The sequence below is a fragment of the Heteronotia binoei genome, chromosome 3, assembly GCF_032191835.1.
Source record: "Heteronotia binoei isolate CCM8104 ecotype False Entrance Well chromosome 3, APGP_CSIRO_Hbin_v1, whole genome shotgun sequence".
NCBI lineage: Eukaryota > Metazoa > Chordata > Lepidosauria > Squamata > Gekkonidae > Heteronotia > Heteronotia binoei.
Window position 1 is genome coordinate 149106710 of NC_083225.1, and position 21887 is coordinate 149128596.

Sequence of the window (21887 nt, forward strand, 5' to 3'; positions counted from 1 at the left end):
AGGCAGCAGTGAAGGTACTGTTTCTGGGTTCCAGCACTGGAATATGCTATTGTCTCCTCTCCATTTCTAAATTCATTGCTTATATGGGAGTTCACCCAGGTGGGGAAGCACTGCAGAATATCTGCCATATAGAATTCCAGTCTGAAAATGTATGAATTTAAATGGTTGCAGTAGTTTCTGCCACTGGCAAATGGCAGGACCAGCCACTTGTAGAGCCATCAGGAAGGAAAGCTGGAATTGTTTGGTAGCAGAGACTTTTTGAGAACAGGAGAGGTATCTTCAGGGGAACACTTGCCTGCAAACTTTTTTTCCTACCACTGGGACAACTATACGTACTAGCTTGCTAGCTTCTTCTTTTGCTAGTGCTAATTCATAAAAATAGCTGCAAATTCCTCCATTCTCTGTGAGGGAAGGCGCTAGAGACTTAGTGATTTCTTCAAAGAAATGAAATCTGGGAATTTACAGAACTTGCTTAAACTATCACTACAACACTATACTGACATTTTAGTGCCCTTCAACAAAAATGAAACCACTCATCTTCGGGGGGGGGGGGGGGACTGATAACCACAGTCCAGTCATCAAAAAATAGTCTGAAGGTGGGTGATGATGGGACAAAGAAAACAGACAAACATTACGCATGAGGAAAAAGCTGACTCAAAATCAGCTTCCAGGGAAAGACTGGGGTAAAAGTGGTCTCAAAAAATCCACAAAGTGGGGGAGGGACAAAAAGCACAAAAAGTTGTGCAAAAAATTGGATAAACCAAAGCAGTATGGGACCAGAACCAATAGGAAAAAAACCACGCTGAAAAGCTGAATTTGGTAATAGACATGTCCAAACCTACTGAGCTGCAGATGAATATAGAATGGAATAGATATATTCATAAAATATTTCCAAAGTAGCTCAAGTTCTTGCAGAAAAAACTTAGGAGTATCTTAGCTGGTGGTCTAGAAATTTTTTGAAGACGGTATCCACCTTGCTGCTGTATAACTGACAATTTGAATACTGGCAACTGGAAAGGTGAATAAATTTAGGTGAATGTGATGGCTAACCAGGTGAAAACTGACAATGAAGAATGAAGCTTAAAGGGGAGGGGGGTGACATTAGTGCTGCAATCCTGGAGGTGCACAAAGCCAGATGCAAGTTCAGTGAAGAGACAGTAGAGTATCCAACAATGGGGAAAGTACAAGTAATTATTTCCTCTCCCACAATGAGGAGCAATCATATCTGATGGTCCTGTGACAAACAATGAGGCAGCAGAACAGCCATCTGCCATTGGATCAGGACTGAACAGAAATGCATGTCATAGCAATATTAACTGCAACTACGGAATGTGATAACCAACTTGTGAACAGATGATTACATTCTGGTTAATGGCATATGTCTCAAGCTTCTGTTTCTCCCATTTACTAGCAATATCTGCAGAATAAAAAAAAGGTGGTGTTCGATATGAGTACAGTCTAGTATAGGGACTGAGTACGCCTGGCCACAGACCACACACTGTGAAAAAGCTGTTACATTCATTCAAGAGATACATTTGGTTCCCCCTCCCAAACTATGGGTGTGTTTGAATGACAGTATGAAGGGAGGAAAGAAGAGAATGAGAAAGTTTGTGCACAAGTCTTAGATATGAGTATGGTGCAAGTGGAAGAATGCAAACACAGCAACCTCAAAGGATGAACACAATAGATTTTTAAAAGCAATTATTTTCACAGTAGATCAAGTTCCCTATGCTGAGACTGGATGACTCATTCATCCTACAACATCTCCCACTCTACTGGTGACTGCCAAAGTCAGAGATAACAACCAAATCAAGACAAGCATCTAAAGGGCAGAATGAGCTCTGGCAAAGCCTTGCATGGTATTGTGGTCCCATCTCCTACCTTTCTTTGCGCTGCTGAATATTATGCACTCTCCCATGCACTCTGAATACTGAAAGTTGTGCAAACTGACCACACTAACAAAGCAGTTAAGTTGGACTGCTGCCAGCACCCCTCTACTACTAATCACTATCACCTGCTGCCCAATATTTGGCACATGAATGCTTCCAGCTTTAGAGAATGCTGGTCTTGTCCATTTGTATAATTTTCTACATTATGTTTACCATTTCTGCTTCTAGCATCTATGGTGAAAAATAGCTTTAAACCATTTTCAAAGTAAGGCGACAGATATGCACATAAACCCAGTCTTATATAAACAATTGCTATCAGTAAGTATTACACTCTTAATATTTGATTCCAGGAGATGGCAGGACATCATTCTTGGCCCTCAAGGATCCCTCTCATTAGAACTATGATACAGTCAATATGAAGTATTATCTACTACGAGAAACATCTTGACAGGTCCTGAGAATTAGATTTAATGACTGTCATTTAAGGATATCAAATTCCAAAGAATACGTTATACAGTGCTTCACATTCTATATGTGTGGGACAGCTGGAGAGATGTTCCTAAAAAATGTGGCACAACTGAAGCCCTTCTTCCTAAGCAACAGAGCTCCTTTGAAAAAGTAGGTGGGCACAAATACTGAGATTAGATGGCTTAGTTTTCAGATATGATTTGCACTTTCTACATCAACATATTGAGAAACATTTGAGGCCAGAAAAATAACTACACTTTTTAAAAAATGCTATCAGCATATTTTTTGCATTTGCCGTTATGTGGATCAAGTTACTGATACTAAAAACACTGGAATTTATAAACATAAGGCAGATAGAAAGACATTCAAACAATCAAAGTTGATTGGCTGAGCACAGAAAACACCATAAAAGAAATACCAACAATTTGTAGCCCACTCTTGTTCCAAGCAGTTCAGAAAGCCCTAGAAGTGTAAAGTCAGAAGTAATGGAATTTGGGGGAAGCATTGAAGACTTGCTGAACTTCACACTGGATGTTTTCTGAAGTGGATGAATAAAGCTAGTTCTCTATATGAACTCCCTGAGAGAAGTTAGAGCTTCATACTGGATTTGGTACAGGCTTTCAATTCTTCTCCCAGCTGTGTGAAGCTCAACTGTCTTCTGCCTAATTGTAAGCCCCACTCTCCCCTCTAAATTGTGATGTTCCGACTGTCTTGCTCAGTATCCTCTGTGGGAAAAAACCCCAAAAGTAGATACCAGATTGCCATGCAGTACTGTAAAACTGTTGGATTCTAAGAGGTAGTTTTGCAATGAAATTCCACAGAATGCAGTCCACATTATGCAACAATTCAACTCAACTTTCCTCCAAAATTTTATCACACAAGCCCTTTACTTCCTGCTCTTAATTTTCTTTTAGATATGAACAGCCTTGTCATCTTCCTTATCACGTCACCTAAGAGAACACAAAGTTACTTGACAGGCATTCAATGCAGCACTAGGACTGGTGTCAGCCGCCCTGAGCCACTTCGGTGGGAAGGGCGGGATATAAATCAAAATATAAATAAATAAATAAATTTCCACACTTCATGTCTTCTAGTCATTGGAAGTTTACATAGTTGTGCAACCCACAATCAAACCTATTACAATAATCCAATCTTACTATTTGTGCAAACAGTTTTCTTCTGAACTGTGGAGCCCCCAAAACTAGAGGTCAAGTGCAGAATTCAAAACAAAGCAAATAAAACACTTCAGGGAAGTAGACACATTGTCGATGTGTTCCAGAGGGAACTATGGAATGATTCTGAAACAATTCAGAAAGTTTTACTCTTCCCAAAATGCAGACTTTTGCTAAAAATATAAATGGGAAGTAGATGCTTCAGTGTTGCCACAACTTTTAGTGCTTCCTTGTGCCCATGCATCTGCATTCTGCCATCAAGTGTCCAGATGATGATATGCAGCAGTTCTTCATGACTCAAGCCCTCCTCTACCAACCAAGTTGACCGCATTGACCGAGAGAGCCTAGCTCAAATCCTCCCAAGCCCTTCCTGGCTACAAGCCTTTGCCAAGTTGGAAACTCTAACCACAGGTGACTTAACAAGGTTATTCTGCCAAACCACTGCTTTCCCCTACTTCCCAAGCAACTCTTTCTGAAGCCTTCAGTCATCTATTTGCTCATTCTGGTGTCCCAAAAGGGAGGTTCTTAGGTACCAGGAAGATCTTTGTGCCATCTGCACCAGTCACTGTTTCATTAATTCACAGAGGATGTGGGGAATTGCCTGTCTTCTAATTTAATTTAATTTATTAAATTTATATCCTGCCCTCCCTGCTGAAGAAGGCTCAAAGTGGCTCACAACAATAAAATCACAATAAACAATAAAATTTCACAACATTAATGCAACATAATTTAAATTCAACAGTTAAAAACAATCTGGTGCTAATATCATTTAGTGTTGTTTCACTTCCGATGGCTTCAGTATTTCTTTAATTTCTCCTACAATAACGGTGACCCAGAATCAGTTAAAGGTCAACTGGAAAATTGTGGTCTTACAGGCCTTGCGGAACTGGGCGAGGTCCCGCAAAGCCCTAACTTTTAGAAAACCTGGGTGATACATATTTATTGGCAACAGATCCAGAAGATAAAGGGTCTTGTAGGAAGTATGTATTGTTCCCTCTCCCACCCCCAAGGATTTCCCAAATTACAGTCTTTTCCCCTGCTTGAGTAAATGGAACAAATAATCTCTGATGCAAAGGTGGCCAAACTTGCTTCATGTAACAGCCACATACAATAAACATCAGATGTTTGAGTGCCACAAGGCATGAACATCAGATATTTGAAAGCCACAAAGCAGGCAGGCAGGCAAATAGATGGGGGAGGGGAAGAGAGAGGTAGAAAGAAAACAACTTTAACTTTAAATGCATTCTCCAAGCTGCCAGTTGACTTGGCTTGGAGAAGTGATTTAAAGAGACGAATGCCTTCTCCAAGTCAGCCAGTGGAGTGGTGGGGCCAGGGGCTTCAACAGCCACACAATTTGTGAGCCACAGTTTGGCCACCTTTGCTCTAACGAGTGTCACTGTACTCAACCCAGTTTTTAAAAAGAGGATTTTTGCAAGACTTTCAGGATTTTTTTGAGAGGAGCAGAAAAGGCATAATCAGTTGATGGTTAAGTATTGACCCAAATTCTGCAACTAATAACTTTTGATGACATTTTTGCTTTGTCATTTTTGCAAGAGTTTATGGCCTAAAACCAGCACATGGACCAAAACCAACCTTTTTTCATAATTGGTTTTTTCCTTTGAGCCCATGGATTCTAACTGCTGCCTCTGGGCATACATACAAACGAACTTTCATACAGGAGTTTTTAGCTGCAGGCAAGAACTCAGACCAAATTAATAGCTTCCAGATCAAAAGTATCCCCCATTCGATGATTCTAAGGCCACCCATTTGGTTTCTCCCCCTAAATTTGGGGTTACCAACTCTGGGTTGGGAAATTCCTGGAGACTCTGGGGGCAGAGGCTGAGGAAGGCAGAGTTTGAGGAGGGAAAGGGACTCCAGCAGAGTTATAATGCTCAAGAGTCCACCCTCCAAAGCAGCCATTTTCTTCAGAGGAAGAAATTCACTTGTAATTCTGGGAGATCTCTAGTCCCCACTTGAGGTTGGCAACCCCACCTAAGTTACCATTTATTAATTTAAAATACAACAAACTTTATTTACACTTTGACATCTGTTCCAAAAGGGAAGGACAGGTGCCTGCATGACAAAGGCCAGCCAATTCAGTGCTATGCACAGCCTTTTTCTGAGGAGGAGGAGGGAAAAGGTTTCATGATACACAGACCAATCCATCGGCACTATGCAAACCCAGTTTTTGCCCACCCACACTGATTCTCTTAAGACAACTCTATGTGTGAGACATGCAGTAACAGTGCTTCCATTGTAGTCTCTGGTGCTAAAATTCTTTATGTATGCACACTAGGGTTTGAGTACCAGCCATACCATGGAAAACAGTAAAGAATGTGCACCAGCTAACTGGGGACTGCCTATCAACCTAACAGGAATCTGCATCATTAGGATCACTCTGCAAAGATACCATGTAAATGATAAAGTGGAGACTGATCCTATTGCTCTGTGAATACTGCAGCACTATCTTGAGGACTTCAGCACACCTCATGGCAGTCACACTGGAGGTGGTAAATTTCCAGTCATCTGTGACTCATGCGGGAGCTGTGTTATCAGATAAAAAGCTCCATAACTCATTTTCAGTACAAGACCATCTACACTCACTAAACAGCTAAAGATATGCTTACAATTCAGTGATTGTGATCTCCAGCAAACCGTTTGGCGTGTTATCACACTGAATCAGCCTTGCCATGCAATATAACTTTTACCAAGTTGGTGTCCCAAGGCCTTAGCATTCCTAAGGTACCATTAAAGTAAAAACAAATTAGAACTGACACACTCACTTACCCAGCTGGGAAGTAAAATATTACTCAGTTCCAAGCCAAGCCTTTCACCTCAAGTACACAGAAAACAAGAACTGACCCCAAATTCCATTGTACATCTGCCCAACCTCAATCTTCTCACCAAGAAGAATGCACATGGAAGCACCCTACACAAATGGTCTCTCACTTTGTGCAGTGTTCTTGTCTCATGATGTGAGAGAATGAGTGTGCATGTTTGTGAGCATGTGTCCATGTGTGCACAAACACCCACATAACCTTCACTTTGCGTCACAAAGGATTTAACGATGAACTCTTTCAGGAAGTAGGCGGTAGCTCAGCTGCAGGCACCTCTGTGCAAAGTGATATTCATGCTTGACCACCACTACTCCTCAGCAAAGTATCTACTTGAGCTTGGGAGTGGAGCCCAACTTCTCACTTGAGAGAAGGACTCAAAAGAAAGAGCAATGCTGCTTCCAGCCTTCCTGGGCCACCTGCACAAAGTGAGAGGGAATATAAAAAGTCTTGTGGGTCAGTCATCTGATTTCACAAATAACCGTATTAGGTAATAAAAGCTCTTGATAACCACCCAGGTTTCTGGACAAAATTAATTATCTGGATTTTTTTTCAACCTGGCTTCCATCCTGAATACAAAACAGAAAACACCCTGGTCACCCTGATTATAGTACCTCCATGGAGCAGCCCATAAGAAGGTGTAAGTTTCTGCTGGATCTACTGGACCCCTGTGACTTTTCAATATCATTGCTCATGGTATCTTTCCGACCTCTTGTGATGGAAGATATTGCTCTGCAGTGGCTTCTGTTTTTCCTTACAAGCAGGTTGAAGAAGACAGTGTTTGAAGACTACTGCTCCACTGTGTGGCAGTTGGCTATGCTATATTAGGAGTATCAAACTCATTTGTTACAAGGGCCGGATCTGACATAAATGGGACTTTTGTGGGGCCAGGTAGGGTTGCCAAGTCTAATTCAAGAAATATCTGGGGACTTTGGGGGTGGAGCCAAGATACTTTGGGGGTGGAGCCAGGAGACATTGGGAGCGGAGCCAGGAACAAGGGTGTGACAAGCATAATTGAACTCCAAGGGAGTTCTGGCCATCACATTTAAAGGGACAGCACACTTTTAAAAAAGCCTTCCTTCCATAGGAAATAATGAAGGATCCGGGCACCTTCTTTTGGGGCTCATAGAATTGGATCCTCTGGTCCAATCATTTGAAACTTGGGGGGTATTTTGGGGAGAGGCACTAGATGCTATACTGAAAATTTGGTGCCTCTACCTTAAAAAATAGCCCCCTCAGAGCTCCCGATACCTCCAGATCAATTCCCTATTATACCCTAAGAGAATCGATCTCCACATAGGGAATAATGAAGTGCCCAGCAGACATTTCCCTCCCCCACCCGTTTCTGGTGACTCTGAAGCAAGGGATTGGCATCTCTACTCACAAGTTGCTGCCAACTTCTTCAAAGTAACACAGACACACCATCCCAAGAGGAAGCCTTTCCAATCGGAGACTAAAGCCTCTGGAGGTGGAAAGTCACATGGTGGCTGTGGGGGCGGGGCTTCTCCCGCCGGCCAGCTGACTGGGGGCGGGAAGGAGTCTGGGAAAGCGGAAGAACCCCCGCTGGGACCTGGGGATTGGCAGCCTAGGGCCAGGCGATACATATCATAAAATGTAATGCCAGGTAGTAGATATAAAAACTTTATAAAGGATACAGAGAAATACAAAAATATATTTTAAATTAAAATATAAACATGTTTAAAACTCTTGCAATGTTTTGTTTAAAATGGAAAGGAATGGTGGGATTTGGCAATGCAATTTTAAAAATAAAACCATCAAGAAAAAGCACAAGGATAACAGCAGAAACTAAAAATGTAAACCAAAAATATAAAATGCTCTGGGCTTAGGAAAACATGAAATGGCAGGGCATTGCAAGCTTCTCCCCCTGCCCCTAGGTCTACTCAGAGTGGCAATGGCTCTTCAGTGTAATATCCCCTTTTGGCTGTGGGTTCCCAGGTTAGAGTACTCACTAGGCACTAATGTTTCTAAGGTCCATTCAGCAGAGACATGCTGGCTCAAAGCATCAACGCTTTATTTGCAGGTCACACAACTCCAGCAAGGAACAGCTTCTAATTGCCCCTATAAATGCTGAAAAGTGAAACTGAGCTCCACTCCATTAAAATACATCGCAGCACAGGCAAAGCTGCAAGGAAAACATGGAATGGATTTTCCATTAAGGTCTCTGTGCCATTCCACATTTTCTTTCCAGCTTTGCAAACTCAGAATTGCTTCCTGCTTCAGCCAACAAAGACAATGACGAAGGAGCTGGGAATTTCAGCAGCCTCCAAGCTTAGCTTCAAAGGGTGAGGACAGGAGGGCAGTGGAGAGAAAAGGACTCTGCGGGCCTGATTAAAGCCCTGGGTGGACTGGTTCTAGACCAGTGCCTACATGAATGAAGAGCTTAATGTGGGCAAAGAAAACAAATTTAATCCACAGTGCTTCCATCTGGATTAAGAAGTATAGAATGTTCTGGATGCCTTGCCCTGAAAGATCATCCACATCTTGAGGAGACTACTGGATCCATTACTGTCCATAGATAAGCAGGTTACAGAGATGGCCATGAATTCCTCTTCACTAGGCTGCAGCTGGTTCACCCATTGTGGCAATGTCTGGAGAAAGCGCACCTGGAAACTGTAACACATGCCTTGGGAATATGTTCTACTAAGTAACCTGGGAGGAAATGCATCTGTCAGAAAGTTTGGACATTTTAAAGTAAAAAATGGAAAATAGTTTTTTCTAAAGCATTTTGGGTTGATGAATCTATTTTTGTTATATGACAGGCTGCATATGTAACAGTTATCCATTAAAATGTCAAAAGTATAATGGCTGCAAGAAAAAAAGAGTAGACATTCTCATATTGCTTCAATAAGCTATTCAGAGACTGCTTTATAACAGATTTTGGAATGCTGAATCCATTTTGGCCATTTTATAATGTACATAAATAAAATGTGCTGTTGAGTTGCTACAGACTCATGGCAACCCCATGAAGTTCCACTTTATGGGTTTTTTGGGCAACAAATGAGCAAGGTGATTTGCCACTGCGTTTCTTTGTGGTCTCCCTTCCAAGTATCGATCCTACAATAACAGCTAACCCTTAAAATGTAACCCCCTCCCCCAGGATCTAAAGTTTTAATGTAGAATGCTATATACAATGAAACTGCTGGATTTTGTGACCATGTTTGTTAGCATTTCCCACCTCCTCACTTTGAATTGGAGTAAAAGGAGCATTTCCTCGGAGGAAATGGATGAAGACACTTAAGTGTGGCTAGAGGAACCATATGAAAGAAAACTGAACCTGAAAAAATGACATAGCTTAGAACTGGGTCTGCGAATGGTAATGTCCTTTGGGGTAGGTCACTGTTTATTAGAATTGCTGAAGCACCAGTGGGAACTCAGAATTAGAGCTAGAATGACTTTTTTGGCAAAGTATCCATCCCAAAGCCTCAATCAAGTGAATCCAGAGTCAGTAATGAATAGGACTGGGAACTAGAGAGGTGATCTTACTGGGACTACAAAGAGCTCTTTTCCTCAACCTGAGTTCTCATCTTGCACATAGTACAAAATTAATATAAGGCCTATGGCTGGATGATGGGTTGAAACATGCTGAATGCTGCAATATAAGATCAAGAATTTAAAAACTCAGCTAGAAAAAGCAAAGAACGTCTTCCACATTTTGGCAGACCTCAGTAATCCAAGTAAAAGTAACTAACTAGTATGAAAGTTATGATGGAATAGATATTCTTTAGGTTACACTAAACGGACAAAAGAGACTAAGCTAACTGGACTTCCAGGGGTAGGAACTCCCATAGTCTGGAGGAAGCCTGAACAGGAACCACCACAAGCACCTTTTGTTGTTCTATATTTTTTAAGATACACATCACTGGGAACTGGTTAAGATCCCGTAGGGCCCGCACCTCTTCCGGCAATTGATTCCACCATTGGGGGGCCTTTGTAGAGAATGCCTGTTCTCTGGTAGCTTTTAATTTAGTTTCTTTTGGCCCAGGGATTTCATTTGGAATACTGGGTGCAGTTCTGATCACCATATCTCAAAAAGGATACTGCAGAGCTAGAGAAGGCGCAAAGGATATGATTACAGTGTTGCCTCTTTCTTATGAGGAAAAGTTGAAAAGTCTGGGACTTTTCAGTCTAGAAAAAGATGGCTAATGGGTGACATGATAGATAGCTGAAATGTATTCAGCACTCCAAAATGCTTTAGACATTTATAAAATTATGCATGGGGTAGAGAAAGTGGATAGAGGGAACTTTTTCTATCTCTCCTATAATACTAGAATTCAGAGGCACCTGATGAAATTGTTGGCAAAATGTTCCAGATCACACAGAAGGAAGTTCTTCTTCATTCAACTGAGAAATTAACTGCCAGTAGAGGTAGTGATGCCAAAAGCATAGACTGCTTTAATAGGGGGTTAGACAGATTTATGGATGAGAGGTCCATAAGTGGCTACTAGCCATGATTAATAAGAGAAATCTCCATATACAGAGACAGTAAACCTATGAAACCCAGTGCTATGAGGCAACATCAGGAAGGGGGAGGGGCTTGGTCTCTGTTGGCCTGGCCTTCCAGGACACCTAGTTGGCCACTGTATGAAACAATATGCTGGACTAGATAGATAAGTTTGGTCTACCAGGCTCTATTTATGTTCTTCTTTGATCCTGTACAAAGGAATTGCACAAAAGGGCCTTTGTATGGGGCAAGAGGTTTGCAGGCGCTTGAAATAGATTAGTTTGTAAAATAATTTTAACTCAAATCCCCAGCCAACATAACATGCTTTATCATGCAATGATCGCTCAGTGGAACTGTAATGATAGACAGACAACTAGATAGACATAATATCCATTCTTTCTTTTTGATCAACACAGACACCTTGAAGAAATTCTAATCAAATTTCAACAATTTTCTAATAAGGATAACTAGGCTGTTTCCTAACAGTTCTTCCAATTCTTTTACTTTTCAAAACAGCAAGTTTTAAATAATATTTAGTAACTTTGTAACTGATCAGTTTTGACATTTAATACTATCTAAAACCCAATATGATGAAAACTTTGATTCATAAGAGTTATATCAATGAAAGATTTCTAAATAATATTTTATTGCCTTACTTCTATTATTAATACAAAAGAAAAAAAGATTAACAAAAATAATGTATTCTTCTTTGTGATCTTATAGATAAAAGGAAGTTATAAGTAACAACCCCCCCCCCCAAAAAAAAATCATTTTCTGCTTTTTACTCAAAATTTAAAGTCATCTGACAAGATTATGCCACTTGGTAGCAGCCTTCAGTGAAAGGATGCACTGCAAAAGCACCATGTGACTGGGAGGAACAACAGCTTCTATTAATTATTTAAATGCTCTTTGACAGAGAAAATGTCATTTGAATGAAGAGCTGGTGATAAAGGGGGTCAACTGCTACTGATTCTCCTAGGCAAGGCTTTCACAAACCAGACCCTCCTCCGAAAATTACGGAGTCATGTTGTCAAAGGCTGGTTGCATAGTAGCTCAGAAGTTAATATGTAACACCACCTAAGAGACCTTTGTTCAGAATGCAACACAAATTAATTCTAGGGAAAGAAAATGTATGCTTCTGTCGTTCTATGCTTTGCAGAGTTATTTATTTACCCAATTTTATATTAAGTAAGTCATACCACCAAGTTTGGTAAAAGAAGGAAAAAACCCATCTCAATACATTTCTGTTACGTAATTTTACATTTCTTTTCACATTTTACGGTAGTTCTCACAGCACACCATTAAACTATTGACGGAAGAACAGTACTCAAAGGCTGGAAGTGGTAATATTCATTTTTTAAAAAAAAAAATCCTTGCCAGTTGGTATCAGTGCAAAAATATTTGAAATTTGTATTTAATAATGTGTATTAAATACACTGTATCTCAAGGGTTTGGAATGGATGACGTAGGCTGGGATCCCAAAACGGTTGCTTATGCTCACACAAGGGGTTTATACCAGCCCAAGGGGATTTCTGAATTTGTTGCAAATTAAGCAAGGGTGAGAATTCCAGAACTGCTCCCCCATTCCCATTACAAACAGCTGGCCTCCCTGCCTTCTCAAAGACTGCTTATGAAGCTTCCCTCCATTTCAAAAGCAGTTTGCCATGTGGCATGGGGAGTTCCTGCCAGATATAGCGTTGCCAACCTCCAGGTAGTAGCTGAAAGTCTCCTGGAATCACAACTGATCTCCAAGTGACAGGGTTTGGTTTACCTGGAGAAAACAGCTGCTTTGGAAGGTGGATTCCATGGCATTACACTCCACTGAAGTCCCTCCTCTCCCCAAATCCCACCCTCCTCCAGCCCTGCCTCCAAAATTTCCAGGTATTTCCCAATCTGGAGCTGACAACTCTAAACTAGAGAGCGGTCTTCTTGAGTTAGTTTTTTCCCAGTTCTTTGGAACCTGGCCATACTTCTCATAATTTCACACTGAAAAAGCAACCTGTAAAAGGCCCACTATGGTAATGAAAAAAGACAGCAAAATGCTTTTAAAAATTGTTAAAAGACTCTTAAGCTCACTTAGAGCAAGCCGTGAGGCACTTTGGCGGGGAGGAAAGCACAGTAAGGGCACTTAGCATTACAGGGCAAGCACTTAGTCCTAATACCCAGGAAGGAGAGCTGAGTCCACACTCTGTGGCTGACCTCTCCCATTTCAGAACTCTAACAGGTACCCACCTTTGAAGGCTCGATCCAAAGGAGCAGCCACACACAGAAGGTAAGCAAGGGTGAGAATTCCAGAACTGCTCCCCCATTCCCATTACTTGAGGCTGGATGCCATTACAGCACCACCTGCATTCAAGCCAAGCATTTAGTTTGGGCAGGAGTGGCACACGCCACAGTTGCACAGCACCATGGCCCCTAACGTGCCTTGGGAAAAGATCCCAGGAAAGTTTCTCGAGAGATCTCTGGAGAGGAAGATGATTTGCCTGATTCCCATCCTCAGCAGAAGACAGGGCATGTATGTGGGGGAGGTTGGGGGGGATTGTCTGGCAGCTGCTCCACCGTACTTGGTGGACCAGCTTGCCATGCAACCCTTTAACTCATTTCCTTACAGAATCAGAAACCAGAGCAATGGATTGCCAGCAATCCATGAACGCTTCAACACAGGATGGCTGAATATAATTTGGATGGTACCATCATGTGACTCAGGGGGGTTCATGGTGAAGCCCCACCCCCCATGGGGCTGCATTTTAAGTTCCTGTCAGGACAACACATCCATGGCAGAGCCTGGCATGGCGCTCATGCCCACTTGCCATGACTGGACGTATCTCTGTTTTACTTGCCTGCACGTGAAGAGTCAACAGGGAGACTTGTGGGTGTGGCAAGCCCTGCCTCCCCACCCCCACACTCTGCACAATCTGGAGTGGAGTGTCCAGCCAGCCCTTCCAAGTTCTATCTGCAATGTCACCCTACTTAAGTGCATGTCATGCCAGGGACCTTGGTTTTTTCCCTGTGGCCTCAGGGAGGAAGCAAGTGGAGTCTTCAAACCTTTGATTTGCAGTTCAGTAATGTCTGCATTGTGCCACAACTATGTCTCTTCAGTTTGGTTTTTGACTACATGAGAGGAGCTCCAGACCCCTCCCTGCCCACTCCCTCTCCAGCCAGTGACTCCCTCTGAGGGCTTCCCAAGGACTTGTTTATGAGGGAGGGCTCTCAGGTGTCTTGGGTGGCTGTAGATGGTTGTGCAGGTCCTACTGGTCATAGTCATCTCCCAAACATAGCAGGGGCCCAGAGCAATTTCCAAAGCTGGCCTAACAACAGGTTCCCTCTCTCACCTTGCAGGCTGCTGTGTGAAGCGGGAGGGAGAGGGGGCAGAGAGTGGCCTGGGTGAATGAGCCAGCTTGGTACAGTGATTAGAGCATGAGGCTAGATTTGGGAGACCCAGATTCCATTCCCCACGTGTACCATGGCAGCTAGATGGCTTTGGGCCATATGCACTCTTTCAGCCTAACCAACCTTACAGGGTTGTTGTGAACATAAAATGGAGGAGAGGAGAATGATAAAAGTCAGTTGGGGGAGAAAGGCTGGAAATAAATAAGAGTGAATGAATGAAGTTTAAAGCTGTGTGTCTGCTCTAGGAAAAGGGTTTCTTGCACCCATGGGGTAAACAGCTGTGAAGGTAACACTGAGCAGGCAGGGTATCATGGGGGTCCCCAGAATTAATGGCTGGGGGGGACCCAAAGCATTGGGATGATGTCATGTTTTTGGAGGGGGTGGGGTTTGGGGGGTATGCTTATTGGACATACTGGCAGCCAGGAACACCACATGACTTGCATGGCTTCCACTGAAATATGTTGCTACCACATTACTACACATGGAAGTAACAATGAATGCAGAATTGATTTGTAACAACATCTCAGGGCACTGATTGCTCTGGAATTGGAATGACATATAAATAAATGGAAACACATTAAACTGAAAGGTCATACAGCAAATATTGGAACATTACAGTATGTTATCTGAATCTGTAACAGGAAGGTGCTTTTTCGTGGTATTCACTGATATTGTATTTTACAGTGGAGTTAATGTCAGAATGTTTTGATGAGCTGAGTCTTTGTTTTAAAATATGCCTTCATATTAGTGCTATTTTATTCCTTATTAACCACCTCAAGCCCTTTTCATATTAGTTACCAGGTTCAATTCAAGGTATTGGTTGTAGGTTATCACCTACAAAGCCGTTCAGGGCCCTGGCCTCACGAATCTGCAGGGCAGCCTCTCCTGCTACTCTCTGCCACAGCAGTCTCACTCATCTCAGCAAAGCCTCCAGAAGGTGCCACCCTGCAAATGTGAAAAATTAGCAGCTGCCTGCACACATGCATTCTTGGTTGTGGCTCCCACCTTGTGGAACGGCCTGCCTGAGGAGGCCAGGAAGGCTCCCACGCTTCTATCAATCCATAGATGGCGTAAAATAGAATTGTTCAGGAGGGCATTTTTATAAAGAGGACTACAAGATATTGGAAAGGTTCAAGAGGATACTTCTTCATGAAAGAAACAGAATTGTAGTCTATCCCAATGTTTTATCCTACCCACAGTACATTTTATCCTATCCTTAGTGCATTGCCTTCTTCATTGTAAATTCTGTTTTCTGCATCTTTTGTGCTAGATCATGTCTGATACCTTTTTTCTTTTGAACTGTTTTTCTAACTTTGTAATCCTAATACCAATGCATTGTTTATTAGATGCAAGGCTTTTTCTTTAGCAGGAACACACAGGAACACAGTTCTGGGTGGCTTTGTGTCAGGGGTGTGTGGCCTAATATGCAAATGAGTTCCTGTTGGGCTTTTCCTACAAAAATAACCATAATTAGATGTCTTATGCTGATGATCATATAATTTTATACTGCGTAGTCTCTCTTGTGTCTCAGTGAGAAAAAATGAACTATGAATAAATAAAATATTTTATTATGCAAATAAAATATATTTTAAGTCCCAAACCTCTAAAAGATAGAGAGTTCTTCAGCCCTAACCACTGGTTTTAATTGCAACATTTACAAGTTTGAAACTGTATATGGACTCAAAACCCTATAGAGCATAACCATCTTCTCAACAGTCAGTGTCTCTTTTCTCCTCTGTCCCATTTGTACATGCAGAATATTTCCTTTAAATGTGACCAATGGCAGGGAAATGGCAGGCATTCACCAGAAGCCTGGTCAGCTCTTCTTAATTGCTGCCAATAACTTAGGTCAGGAAAGTGCCACATTTCAATCTGACTCTATGACCTTCATTTTTAAGGAGATGGAACGTGATCGCCAGAGTTACAAAAATTATTGTACAGGCTTGGCATTGTTTCCTCTGTTGAACACATCCAAGCATGCTTTCATTCTCAATCCATTTTTAAAAGCTAAATGCAAAAACCAAAACAAGGACAAGAATTCTCTATGGGGAAGCAAAGCATATGTTTCTATGTGATGTGCTATAAAAAAAGGCACATTCAGTACTTAGAAAAGAGAACCTGAACAACTATCAGAACAATCCTAAGTACAATTCCTGGGAGTAAGCACCACTGGGAGTAAGTTCCTTGGAGTAAGCACCACTGAGTAGACTTCAGTGGGATTCTGAGTAGACCTACTGTATGTTCATCACTTAGCTAAATTAAAATATACCCAGTTTTGTTCTAACCCTATGATGAGGTTGGCACATTCATTTAGAAAGGAGTTCAAGAAAACCAGGCAGGCTACTGACTAACATCATTACAGATGCGAACAGTCAAAAAAATAAATAAAGTGCTCTCTTTCCTCTCTCCCCACCTACTCACAAACAAAAAATACTACTCAGCTTCACATTTGCAATCTGCTGTCTTTTCCATTTCTATAAAATGGAACATTACATATTTTTGCTAGCACTGCTAGGGACATTTATCTGAAATCACTTTCATTTCAGTTTCTCTCTCTAGACTCCATGCCCTATAGTCAGTGACCAAATTCCAGATGAGGTGGGGAAAAACACCAGTTTCTTCTTCTATTTTCAGCACCCAATCATGTGAAATTGACCTGATGAGGCCATATCCTGAATTTCTAAGGTCCAAACTCCTGCAGTGATTTGACTGGGTGCCTTTATACATTACAAACAACTGTGATCCATCTGGGACATGGCATGATGTGTTTTCCTGGGCTGCCTCTGCAGGCAAGATATTCAGTATTACTTTGGAGAAGACATCTCTAAACAAAAGGCAGCTGTGAGATATGCTTCAAATAAAATAAAAACTCTCAAGTTCCTGAAGGACTTAAAATCTGCTATTGTATTATAATGGATGGTAGAGGACTCATGCAAACATAAAACTATGAACTGACAGCCCCTTTGTATGCAGATAGGATTTCCTGGGCTCTTTCCACATGGGAATTTTCCTCCGGATGAGTCACAGCATCATCCCACTTACATTTGATGTTGGTCTCTTTCCAGATACAACCCCTGGAGTTCCTGGGTTTTCCCTTTTAAACCGGAGGAAAAGAAAACCTCCTTGCTCTTGACTTACAGAGGAAATGGTGCTACAGCTGCAAGGTGCAGTCTGTCTGAAAGTTCTTCCCGCAGACAACCTGGAGTTTAGCAGTTCCTTCAGAATAAAAGCATTAAGCTCTGTTCCCCCGCTTCAGCAATTTAAAGCCCCCCCCCCTTTAACAGCTGAGGGACAGATCAGCTGCAAGCGACATCTTAGCTGCTGGACTGAGGGGAGGATTGCTGGCAAAGGATATATCACACTCTTAGATGGTTATAAAAGTGAATCTAGTAAAAATGCTGTTCTTTTTTTCTGCCCCACATCTGCTTTGCACTTTATCTTTTGTTTACAGATATGTTGCATTTTGATCCTTCATATCATGCAAAACTGAGACAATAGATAAAGTAGGAAATAGCATTTTCTCACCAGGAGTATTTGCAGTTTGAATATGGACAGGATCAAATATAGCTGGAGAATTCAATAGAAAAATGGAATGCAGCCTGGAATAGTGGAAGAGTTCTTAAATTACTCACTCTCAGGGTTTTCCTAGAAAAAAGCCCAGCAGGAACTCATTTGCCTATTAGACCACACCCCCTGCCACAAAGCCAGCCGAAACCGCATTCCTGTGAGTTCTTGCTCACTCTCAAGTTACTCGCTCTCTTATTTACATTTTTGAATGAAGCAAAAGATATAAACATACCATAAGGTTCCAGAGCTCTCCCAGAAAAAGGAAACTGAGGACAGCTTTATAGATTACCATTCTAGCAAACTCATATTACAGATATAGTGTGTATATGCAGTGTATCCTGTAATATGCAATGCATTTTATTGCATGCACATCAAAAACACATTAAAAACCCCACATCAACAAGGTGTTATTGCCAAGTAGAGTACACACAGAATAAAAAAATGCAATTACTCCAACAAATTCTAGAGTTACATGCTACCCCTAGAAATGTAAAGGAGTCTTTATTTGCTTGCAAAAATCATAACAATAGGCTCAGAGAAAAAAGAGGTAAGACAATATGTGTATGTCTTACTTGAACCCAGGCTAATATTTTGCTCGGGATACGGAAATGTTTTGCTACCTACACTGTGTGTGCTTGCATGGAAGAATATCTCACAGCATTCACTTACTGAACTGGACTTACTTACCTCATTCCAGATGAACACTGAAAAGATATTCCCAATTGTAAAGAAGAACACAACTGCAATCCCAAACAGTTAAGTGTGAAAATGACACTGGTATGCAGGAAGAACTAATCTGAACAAAGAATTCCATGAATGATATTCTATTCTAAGGATGTTTTTTAAAGATGTAACTTGAACAGTATAAGCTTTAGTAATAAGCAATCTTCTAGAAACATTTTGAACAAACCAATCCCAGCACAATCTTAATGCTGCCAAAACTGCAACTGCTACAGATTGAAGGTCATGAGCAAAGGAACACTGGCTACTGTGTGACCTTTCCTATTCATACTTTAACTCTTCTAAAAGTGCTTAATGCTATACTCAGGCAGCAGCAGCATCCTTTATTTTTATTTATACATTTATGGTGTTGCTTTCCTGACAAAATATTCAAGGCAATTCACAAACTATCACCACTCTTCTTGTCTCTTTATATACATGGGAAATTTCTTCCAAGTGCGTTAACGAGCAATTACAGATAACCATTTACCAAGAGGTTATTTTTTACCACAGTTCACCTACTGGCTAAACCTGTTGCCTGTATGCTTATGATATGAACATTAGTATTCTTCTGTTTTCTGCTCAAGTGAAAATATATAGTAAAATTCTCCTCTCCATTAAGCAAAGATATTTCAGACTAGCTTACCAAGCAGTTGTACTACAATTGTGGTGAATTACCACCTCCAGGGTAATCCATTTTTGCCCAGTACTGATGAGTGTTGGAAACTGTCTAACCCTTGAGGTTATGCAATCCAATCTGTTGCAGAGCTTTTGATCCAGAGGATAGTATTCAAGAACACACACATCACCACAGCCATGAATGATACACATTGCTTTATCACAAAGGAGATTCCCTTGCCGGCTTTTGACAAGGCGCCACTAATACCGGCCCCAAAGGTCAGGAGCCTGGGAGTGCTCCTGGAGCCCTCTCTGACTATGGAGGCCAGGTTGCAGTCACTGCCAAGTCTGCCTTTTTCCATCTGCGGCGGGTACGGCAGCTGGCTCCTTTCTTAGAGTACCATGACTTAGCAATGTGATCCATGCTACAGTCACCTCAAGAATAGACTACTGTAATGCCTCTACACGGGGCTACCTTTGACTCTGACTCAGAAACTGCAGCTGGGCAGAATGCAGCTGTGTGATTGCTAATGGGGCTCCCTTGATGGAAGCATATTTGACCAGCGCTAAAAGAGCTGCAATGGCTGCCTATTGTGTACCGAATCTGTTTCAAAGTGTTGGTGTTGACCTCTAAAGCCCTATATGGCCGAGGACCTGTCTATCTAAGGGACCACATAAGAGAAGCCATGTTGGATCAGGCCAACGGCCCATCAAGTCCAACACTCTGTGTCACACAGTGGCAAAAAATTTTATATACACACATACACTGTGGCTAATAGCCACTGATGGACCTGTGCTCCATATTTTTATCTAAACCCCTCTTGAAGGTGGCTATACTTGTGGCCGCCACCACCTCCTGTGACAGTGAATTCCACATGTTAATCACCCTTTGGGTGAAGAAGTACTTCCTTTTATCCGTTTTAACCTTTCTGCTCAGCAATTTCATCGAATGCCCACAAGTTCTTGTATTGTGAGAAAGGGAGAAAAGTACTTCTTTCTCTACTTTCTCCATCCCATGCATTATCTTGTAAACCTCTATCATGTCACCCCGCAGTCGACGTTTCTCCAAGCTAAAGAGTCCCAAGCGTTTCAACCTTTCTTCATAGGGAAAGTGCTCCAGCCCTTTAATCATTCTAGTTGCCCTTCTCTGGACTTTCTCCAATGCTATAATATCCTTTTTGAGGTGCGGCGACCAGAACTGCACACAGTACTCCAAATGAGACCGCACCATCGATTTATACAGGGGCATTATGATACTGGCTGATTTGTTTTCAATTCCCTTCCTAATAATTCCCAGCATGGCGTTGGCCTTTTTTATTGCAGATGCACACTGTCTTGACATTTTCAGTGAGTTATCTACCACGACCCCAAGATCTCTCTCTTAAGCCAGTTTTTGATCCACAAGAGGACCTGTCCTTTTACTCCATGACTCTCAAGTTTTCTAAGGAGCCTTTGATGAGGAACTTTATCAAAAGCTTTCTGGAAGTCAAGGTAAACAACATCTATCGGGTCTCCTTTGTCCACATGTTTGTTCACCCCCTCAAAGAAATGTAACAGGTTAGTGAGGCAAGATCTTCCCTTGCAGAACCCATGCTGAGTCTTCCTCAATAACCCGTGTTCATCAATGTGCCTACTCATTCTGTCCTTGATAATGGTTTCTACCAACTTTCCCGGTATTGAAGTCAGACTGACTGGCCTGTAATTTCTCGGATCTCCTCTGGAACCACCTTTCCCCATATACACCTCAGAGAGCACTGTGTTTGGGAGTCCAAAATTTGCTATCCATCCCTGGACCAAGGGAGGCCAGACTAAGCTGTAAGCGGACCAAGGCCTTCTCAGTGGCAGCACTGACGCTATGGAATGCTCTCCCAGAGGCCATGAGAACCCTGCGGGAACTCTTCCAATTTTGCAGGGCCTGTAAAACCGAACGCTTTCAACAGGCCTACAACAATTAATGTGGGATGAGGCTACCACTACATGCCGCTGAGCAATACTATCTGTAGGACCACTAACAGAAGAACTGAGGTATCAATATAATTTGAGCTGCCTGTGTTAAAAGTCTTTTCCCTAGCACCAAATGTTTAGTTTTAAATTGTTTATACATATTTTTTATTGTTTTAAAATTGTAATTCAAATTGTTTTTACTATGACAGTTAGCTGCCCAGAGTCCACTTGCGGAGTGGGCGACATATAAATCCAAAGTAAATAAATATCCATGTCACAACAGATGTATTGATAGAGAAAGAGGTTTCAAGTGCTAGTTTACTCCAGAATGGCAAATTCCATATATGTTCATAGTATACCCCAATGACCACTGTCAGTTGTTGACATACTGGAAACATTTCTCCTGGTTAAAATATGCTGCCAAAGACCTGAGCAAGATTCCATCTGTCATGGAGTAGCTGTTGAAGCAGGTGGGAGAGCAAAACTCACCACACTGCACACATCCAGTGGGTATCACTCAGCCAATGAGACTGTGCCAGATGCCTTAATTCCTGAGGGCGGGGTCTTATAGTGCTTTACCTCTAACCAGTTTTCTTCTTACAAAGCATGAAATAAAGCCTCTTTTACTTGCCACAACTATTTGGTCTACATGGGTTGTCAATGAATCACTCAGTAAAAGCATGAGACACAAGGAATTTCATCCAATCATATTGCTTTCATTTGGAAGGACAGTTTGAGTTGTCATGGTCTGCTGACTCTCTAAAGAGAGCCAAACTGAAATCTATCCAAGAAGATTTTACAGACCCCTGACCAGGATAGCCCA

General features: G+C 41.8%; 1 protein-coding gene across 1 annotated transcript in view; it reads right to left on the reverse strand.

Moving 5' to 3' along the window:
• NME7 (NME/NM23 family member 7) overlaps positions 1-21887 on the reverse strand; it is a 94321-nt gene that overhangs the window by 911 nt on the left and 71523 nt on the right. The gene's annotated exons all lie outside the window — the stretch shown is intronic.